The following is a 7,602-nucleotide window of genomic DNA, read 5'->3' as shown; positions in this document are numbered from 1 at the left end:
TTTTGTTTAGCTCTGCATTCATCTATTAACATTCGTAGAAATACAGAGTCCATGACCAAAATCTCATTACAAAACCTGATCAAATGGAAACTTGATGATGAACTACATTCTTTTCTTTCTTAAAACAACCCCATATTGTGTGTTCATGAATACAAGCAGATGGAAAAAAAAATGAATCTCACATATAGACCCCTGAGGGCTTTCACCTCACATGATATTAGGCATTTAAAACCTTCTATCAGGGTCCGCAAAGAAAAGACTTTAGCAACAACCCCCCCATTATCCACTTCTGCCTCCCAGCTTTTGCGGGCAAGGGTGAGAGACGGCCTGGCCACCAGGGCACTGGGCCCTGACCCCTGCGCTCTCAGTCAGCAGTCAGGCAGCAAGGGTCCCTCTTTCCTATCCTGCTTTCTGGTTATAGGGGCAGGAGTGCTGACCCCAGGACATGGGTCTGGTCACAATAGGACATCTCTGAGTTTCCGTCACGCTGCAATCTCCTCTTCTTAATTCCAGGAAACCAGCCAATCACCACAAATCCCCTATTGTCATCTCCCAGAACCTGAGGAAGAGGAGTCTAATCTGTTCTCAGCTATAAACTTCGCGCTGGAGCAGAAAACATTGACGGTTTCAGTGTGAAAGTTTCTCCCTTCTGGACCAAGCAAGAAAGGACCAGACCCCTTGCATAAAACACAGCGGACAAAGCCTGAGCCTCCCAGACACAGACACAACTTCCCATATGGGAAGTGGAATAATATCAAGCAAAACGCCTGTGCCTCTCTGATTTCTTGCCCATATTTAGTTATTGATCTCCATAAGTCCCTCACTGACCCCCCCCCCCAGGAGAAACTGAACTCTTCTCAAGATCTATTTCAACTCATTATCTGTTGTAGAACATAACACATAGTCTGTTTTTTTTTCCTTCTAATGTTTTAATATGTTTAACTCTTAATACTCGAGCAAAGCTGAAGGCAGACGCCTTGTCATGTATGCATGTCTCAGACTGCCCCCAGGACTCTGCATCAGTTCTGGACATGTTGGTGGATGCTGATCGTGTTACTATTCCCAGACAGCTAGGTGCCTGAAATGTATCAACTAGCTCCCATCTTTCCCATGAAGGCCCTGGTATTCTGTGGTGTGAATTCCTGCTGGAAGCCACCATGGAAGATGGGATTAGCACTTGTGTATTTGCCCTGAGATAGACTCAACGCAGCGAGGGTCCAGTTCCTATTCACATCTTTTACAGGTGGAATGCCTTTCCTTAGCCACTCTCTTTCAAGCAGTAACTCGAGGATCTGACTCCTCCTCTTGTGGAACTGTTGCTTTTTTTTTTTGTATTTTTCCGAAGCTGGAATCGGGGAGGCAGTCAGACAGACTCCCACATGCGCCCGACCGGGATCCACCCGCATGCCCACCAGGGGGTGATGCTCTGCCCATCTGGGGCATTGCTCTGTTGCAACCAGAGCCATTCTAGCACCTGAGGCAGAGGCCACAGAGGCATCCTCAGCGCCCGGGCCAACTTTGCTCCAATGGAGCCTTGGCTGCGGGAGGGGAAGAGAGAGACAGAGAGGAAGGAGAGGGGGAGGGGTGGAGAAGCAGATGGGCACCTCTCCCGTGTGCCCTGGCCGGAAATCAAACCTGGGACTCCTGCACGCCAGGCCGACACTCTACCACTGAGCCAACTGGCCAGGGATGGCCTGTTGCTTTTGAGGATGCTCTGGAATGAGGAGAAGGAGCAAGAGAATCATATGGGGTTGTTTCAGGTTCAGGACTACTGCGGGCTTATATGTTCTGCTTACATGTCCTCCACAGGACAGTTTTATGGACCTCCATCTGATAATGCACACTAGGTTGAGAAAGGACATCCTACTGTGCACCTTCTGTGTACCCAACAAACGGGAGCCATATGGCGAGCCTGCAGCCTCATCTCTGCCATGGTCCCTGAGATAGGCTGTTGTCCTTCGCATAGCAACTAGGCCAGTGAGTGAGGCGGTGGGTGAGGTGGTTACTAGGCAGCAATCCATGGAAGGCTTGGTACTGGATCCTGAGTGGTTGAAAGCCAATAAAGAAATGTGAGCAGATGAGTGGTGTCATCTGGTTCACGGAGGGGAGCAGTCCCTTCACCCCGCAGTCCCTGCTCTCTCATTCTTTCAACACTGCTGTGGTCTACCACGTACAGAAGTGATGCTTGATGGATTAGAGCAGTTCCAGAAAGAATGATGCTAACTGGGTGTGTTTTCTACTTCACTTTTTGTTTGTTTGTTTGCATTTCTTTTAATTTGGCAGCAGTCACCCAACCCCTTGAGCAGTTTGGGATGACTTCTTCTGGAAAGGGAAGCTTTGATCAATTCATCCACACTGCATTACTGGAGACAAGGCATATGACCAACTAGGTGGCAGGAGGTAGGATGGGGGACTGCAGATGGACCCCACCCCCCAGCCCCAGCAGCATTGCCTGTGCTTCCAACGCCAGACCTGTTACTCGATAACTCAGTGGCCTGGCAATTTCTCCCCTTCAGCACTGGCAGGAACAATGCTCTTAGAGGTGAAAGTAGTTTAATTTCTAGGCTCACCCAGGCGTAGACTGGGCTGCATAGGAGGCCGATAATGAAATATTGGTGGTGCATATTTGATAATGTACTGAGCACGCCTGGCACAGAGCTCATGCTGAATGGATGCGTTCCTGCGGAGTCTGCACCCATCTGCCCAGAGCAGGGGGAGAGGCTCAGAGAAGCCAAAGTGTTTCTTCCTTTGCTTCCTCATGTCCCCGTGACAGCCCCTCCTCTAAGAGAGAGACCTGTAATGCTTCCCCTGGACAAATGCGGAGGGAGTAGAGGAGAAAAAAGAAGAGGGAAAAAAGCACTACTTCTTCCCAACTTGCTCTGCTCTGAACTGAGATCCTACAGAGAATGGTATTCTCTCATTGTGGTTTCCTGGTGACAATGAGGTCAAAGAAAGCATTTTTCAAAAAAAAAAAAAGCTTCTTTTCTCAATTTATAGCAGAGCCTCTAGTAGCAAGCAGCAAAATGAAATAGGTGTCTGTTATCTCTCCCCCAGAAGAGACAGGCATACAAGGGAAGGAGATAATTCCCATCTGGCTTTTATATGCCTCATAAAATGCATTGTGCAAGCATGTGAAATATATGGGACTGGGCAGACCTGTGAGGCAGGGACAGGTGCAGCCCTGGCTCCTCACGCTTTCTGGGCTTGACAACAGCAAAGCACAGAGCTTTCTTTTTTTCTCTTTTTTTTTCCCTGAGTATAAAGACAACAACTGGGAAGTCTCACCTCCAACTATAGCCTCTGTATTGACCATTCATGGATGACAACATGGAGGTAGAATTAATAATAATGATGATGATGACAACTAATAGAAATAATCTTTACAGAGCCTGCTCTTTGCCCTTTGCCTATTCGTAACTCAGCTTTCGACTTGCTGGGATACAGCTCACTATGTGCTGAGTCCTTGGGAGATGGGAGACGAGGCAGCCTCTCCCTCTGGACCTGACAGAGTTTGGTCAGTCCAACCATACATCTGTTCATAATATTCACCTCAAGTCACAGATGCCAGTTGGTACATACATGGTTTAACACATATTATTCCAGTCCTCCCTCGAGGGGTGCTCTTGCTGGAGGCCAACCTCATGAACAGTGCTGCCAGGCTCACAGCCAAGTTCGTGGAGGGAGAACTGGGCGGCATGCTGCAGGTGCCTAGCGCCATGGTAGATGCCTTTTCTTTAGAATGTCTCCCACCATGTTTGTCCCCAGTTGTTTGGTCAAAAAACATTAAGCATACTTAAACAGTGACACATAGCAAAATGTTCCTGAAAGTTAACCGATACGCAGCTAATGGAATGAGAGTTGGAGGAGAATGACTATCTGTTCTCAGAAGATCAGACAAATAGGATTTGGGACTGGGATATAGTCTGTTTCTGAAGTTAAAGCCCAGGGGCGAGGACACATGAGCTCCTGGGTCCCTAGAGCAGGGATGGATGAGAGAAAAGACAGATATGCCTGCCTTCATCTTTCTCTCCTCTTTCTTCCCTTCCTGCTTCCCCTATCCCATCCACAAACCATTCAGAGGGTTGGGACACTATGTGTGGTTGCAGTGCAGACTAGTCACAGCCTCTTCAGAGTAAGTGATCATTAATTTTCTAGGCCAATGGGCCCTAAATGTCAGAAGATTTTTTACAATCCAGATTTACATTCCCTACCGCAGGCCAACAGACTTGGAATGTCAAAAGGACAAAGTTGAGCACTCTGGTTTTTCAAGTGCACATGGACTGTCATGGGCAGTCAGAAAGGGACCACTATTCCCTGAGTTCCCAGGAAGGAATCAACTGGCCCAAAGCTGTATAAAGAAAGGGCACAGGATTTAGGGTCAAGCAGAGCTTACTCATACTTGAGCACTATAATTTTCTGGTTGTAAAACTTCCCAAAATTTAAATTCTTTACTTCTTAATTGGAGATTATGATAGCAACCCAATTAACAGGTTTTTGGTGGGACTGAATGTGGTGACAGAGGCAAACATGCTTCTAAACTATAAAGAACAGCACAGGGCGACCCCTGTCCCTACATTCCGAGTCTTTCTACACTTTCTTTCCCCCCAAGCTCTGGGAGAAGCTGTCCCTCTTCTTCAGCTCCATTGGTCACACCTCCACTCCTGCTCAGTGGCTCCTCCCCTTCACCCTCAGCATCTCCACCAGCTCCTCTCCCTGTCTACACATGTCCTTAGATCACTTCATCTTTTAACTCTCTTTCCTCAGAACTGCTATTCTCTTAAGCTACCATTGTAGCTCTCTCCTTTCATTCATCAACAGACTTTTGAAAATGTAGGGTACCATTTTCTCTGTATTCTTCTCCTCTTTAATAATTGCAACAGGATGAACAGGATATCTATACCCTGCACTACGCCATGAAAGCTGCCCCCCAAAATGGTAGCCAACCAATGGGCACCAACCACTGGCCAACCAACAGTTCCTCATCAACCATGCTGCAGGATTGGACAGCACTGTCCCGTCCTCCCAGTGGCACTCAAAGCAACCTGTTGGCTGCATCACTTTTCCCCACCTCAGTTCCAAATACCACCTGTTCTCAGATATGTTTTCACATGTTCTCAGATGTGTTTTCTCTTAAGCTCTTTATTAATAACTGTTATTTGTTAATAACTGCTCACTATGTAAATCAATCCATTAACCATAAAGAACTTCAGAATCAACATGGTTAGCTAAAGCTATCATGTCCTTTCTTCATTTTGTATATCAGTGAGGATGGTTTGGCTCCAGATCATGGAAAGTTGAACTAAAAATTGCTTAAAGAGTAATAAAATTTTATTATTATTATTTTGAGAGAGAGGCAAGAAAGAGAGAGACAGGAACATCTCCTCTATGTACTTAGACCAAGGAATCAAACCAGTAACCTCTGTGCTCCAGGATGACTCCTCAACCAACTGAGCTAACCAGCCAGGGCTTAATTTTTATTGATATTTAGAAAGACAGAGAAGGGAGAGAGAGGGGAGGGAGAAGGGAAGCATTCATTTGTAGTTCTATTCAGTCATGCATTCTTAGGTTGCTTCCCATGTGTGCTCTGACCAGGGATCTAACCAGCAGCAACCTTGTTGTTTTGGGATGACACTCTTAACTGACTGAGCTAACTGTCCAGGGCATTGTTATTTTATATAAAGATGAAGTATGGAGACAAGGGAGTTCTAGGTTTGGTTGATTTGGTGGCATCAAGAGAACAGATTATTGCTACTTATATATTATTCCACCCTTCAGGCACTGGCTTGGTTTATTGGGTTCCTTGCCCTTTGGGTCCCAGGTAACCACAGCACTTCCAGAAGAGGGGTGCCAGTACAATATCAAAAGGCAAGAAGAGGGACAGTGCTTCTGAAACCATCTTTTTTAAAGAGCCGTAAAAATCCCTTCCAGTGGAACTTCAGGATAATTCATGTCTCACTGGGTAAGAGGCAATACGTCTTGTCTAAACCTCTCATTGCCAGGGGCTGGGAAGACCATGATTTTCTCGGCTTCACCCAAATCACAAAGAAAAAGAGGAGAAAAATGACTGTTGGGTGATCAACCAATGGGCTACCCATTGTCACCACATGCTTAACATCAACTCCCATTTACCCATCCATCCTTCTGTTGGTTCTCTGTACAACCCCACTCCAACCCATACCTGCCCGCCATCTTTCTATCTCTTTATTCCAACCACACCAAGCTACTTCATCCTCTTATGCTGTTCTCTACTGGAATCTGAAACTTTCTTTCATCATCTGCTGATATTTTATCAGAGCCCTTACCTGAGCTGATGGTGTGTGTCCTGGCTTGTTCAACCTCTTCCGTGTCACCGACTGCTCTGGACATCGCTCCAGCATGGCTGCACCACATTCTTCACCATTCTTGCTGTGCTGTGTTTGCTCTGAGGACAGGGACAGCACTACATGCTCGGGACTTAGCAGAGTGGCAGCACATCACAGGGTTCAGTGAGTGCACACTGGATCAGAGACCAAGTGAACAGGGTTTATAGTAGGGGTCCCCAAATTATGGCCCGCGGGCCACATGCAGCCCCCTGAGGCCATTTATCCGGCCCCCGCCGCACTTCTGGAAGGGCACCTCTTTCATTGGTGGTCAGTGAGAGGAGCATAGTTCCCATTGAAATATTGGTCAGTTTGTTGATTTAAATTTACTTGTTCTTTATTTTAAATATTGTATTTGTTCCCGTTTTGTTTTTTTACTTTAAAATAAGATATGTGCAGTGTGCATAGGAATTTGTTCATAGTTTTTTTTATAGTCTGGCCCTCCAACAGTCTGAGGGACAGTGAACTGGCCCCCTGTGTAAAAAGTTTGAGGACCCCTGGTTTATAGAGACCGACCCCTGATCAGGTGGTGCCCCCTTGGCGGCAGAGTCAGCCTTTCCCCTTCCCAGCACACACACAGAGAAGGTGCCAGCCCTTCCAAAGCCTGTCCCAGAAACAACATCGTACTGGAAACCAAGAGGATTTGGAAGGAAGCCCACTGATGAAAGACAGACCAGAAGATGGCCTAGCCAAACTATCCCCTCCACTCCCAACAAAAGCTCACACTCACCAATATTCGCTGAGGTCGGAATCTTTGAGAAAACCCTCCAACTGCTGCAGTCAACTGACACAAACCATGGAAGATTCTAGTAATAACACAACTTATGAAAATCAGTGGGTTATTTTCTAAGCAGGAGTAATGATACAATTTTGGTACCTCAGGCAAGGTGCTGCCTTGATGCAGGGCTAGGTTCTGCCCCGGTTTCCAGGAAAGCTGAGCTGGGTTCACATGTCTACATGGCTCAGTCCTGCAGGGAAGCTGGGCTCTTAACTGGAGTGCAGGCCCTTGTGCCCCCGGCAGGGAAGCGCTGGAATGGGAGGCAGCACGGGAAGTCACCCAGAAACCCCGCAGCTATCCTGGGTCATGACCTACCAAGATTTATTGACCTGCCGTGGTCAGAGTTCCTGTAAATCAGGCTAAAGGCACCTGGGAGGCCTCCTCTGCCCTTGTGTGGCTATCTTTAATTTGCACACTGTCCCCAGGCCAACCGCCATGGCTACTGTGACAAGACTTTTGGTGCTA

The sequence above is a fragment of the Saccopteryx leptura genome, chromosome 1, assembly GCF_036850995.1.
Source record: "Saccopteryx leptura isolate mSacLep1 chromosome 1, mSacLep1_pri_phased_curated, whole genome shotgun sequence".
Lineage (NCBI taxonomy): Eukaryota > Metazoa > Chordata > Mammalia > Chiroptera > Emballonuridae > Saccopteryx > Saccopteryx leptura.
Note: the sequence above shows the minus strand (reverse complement) of the source record.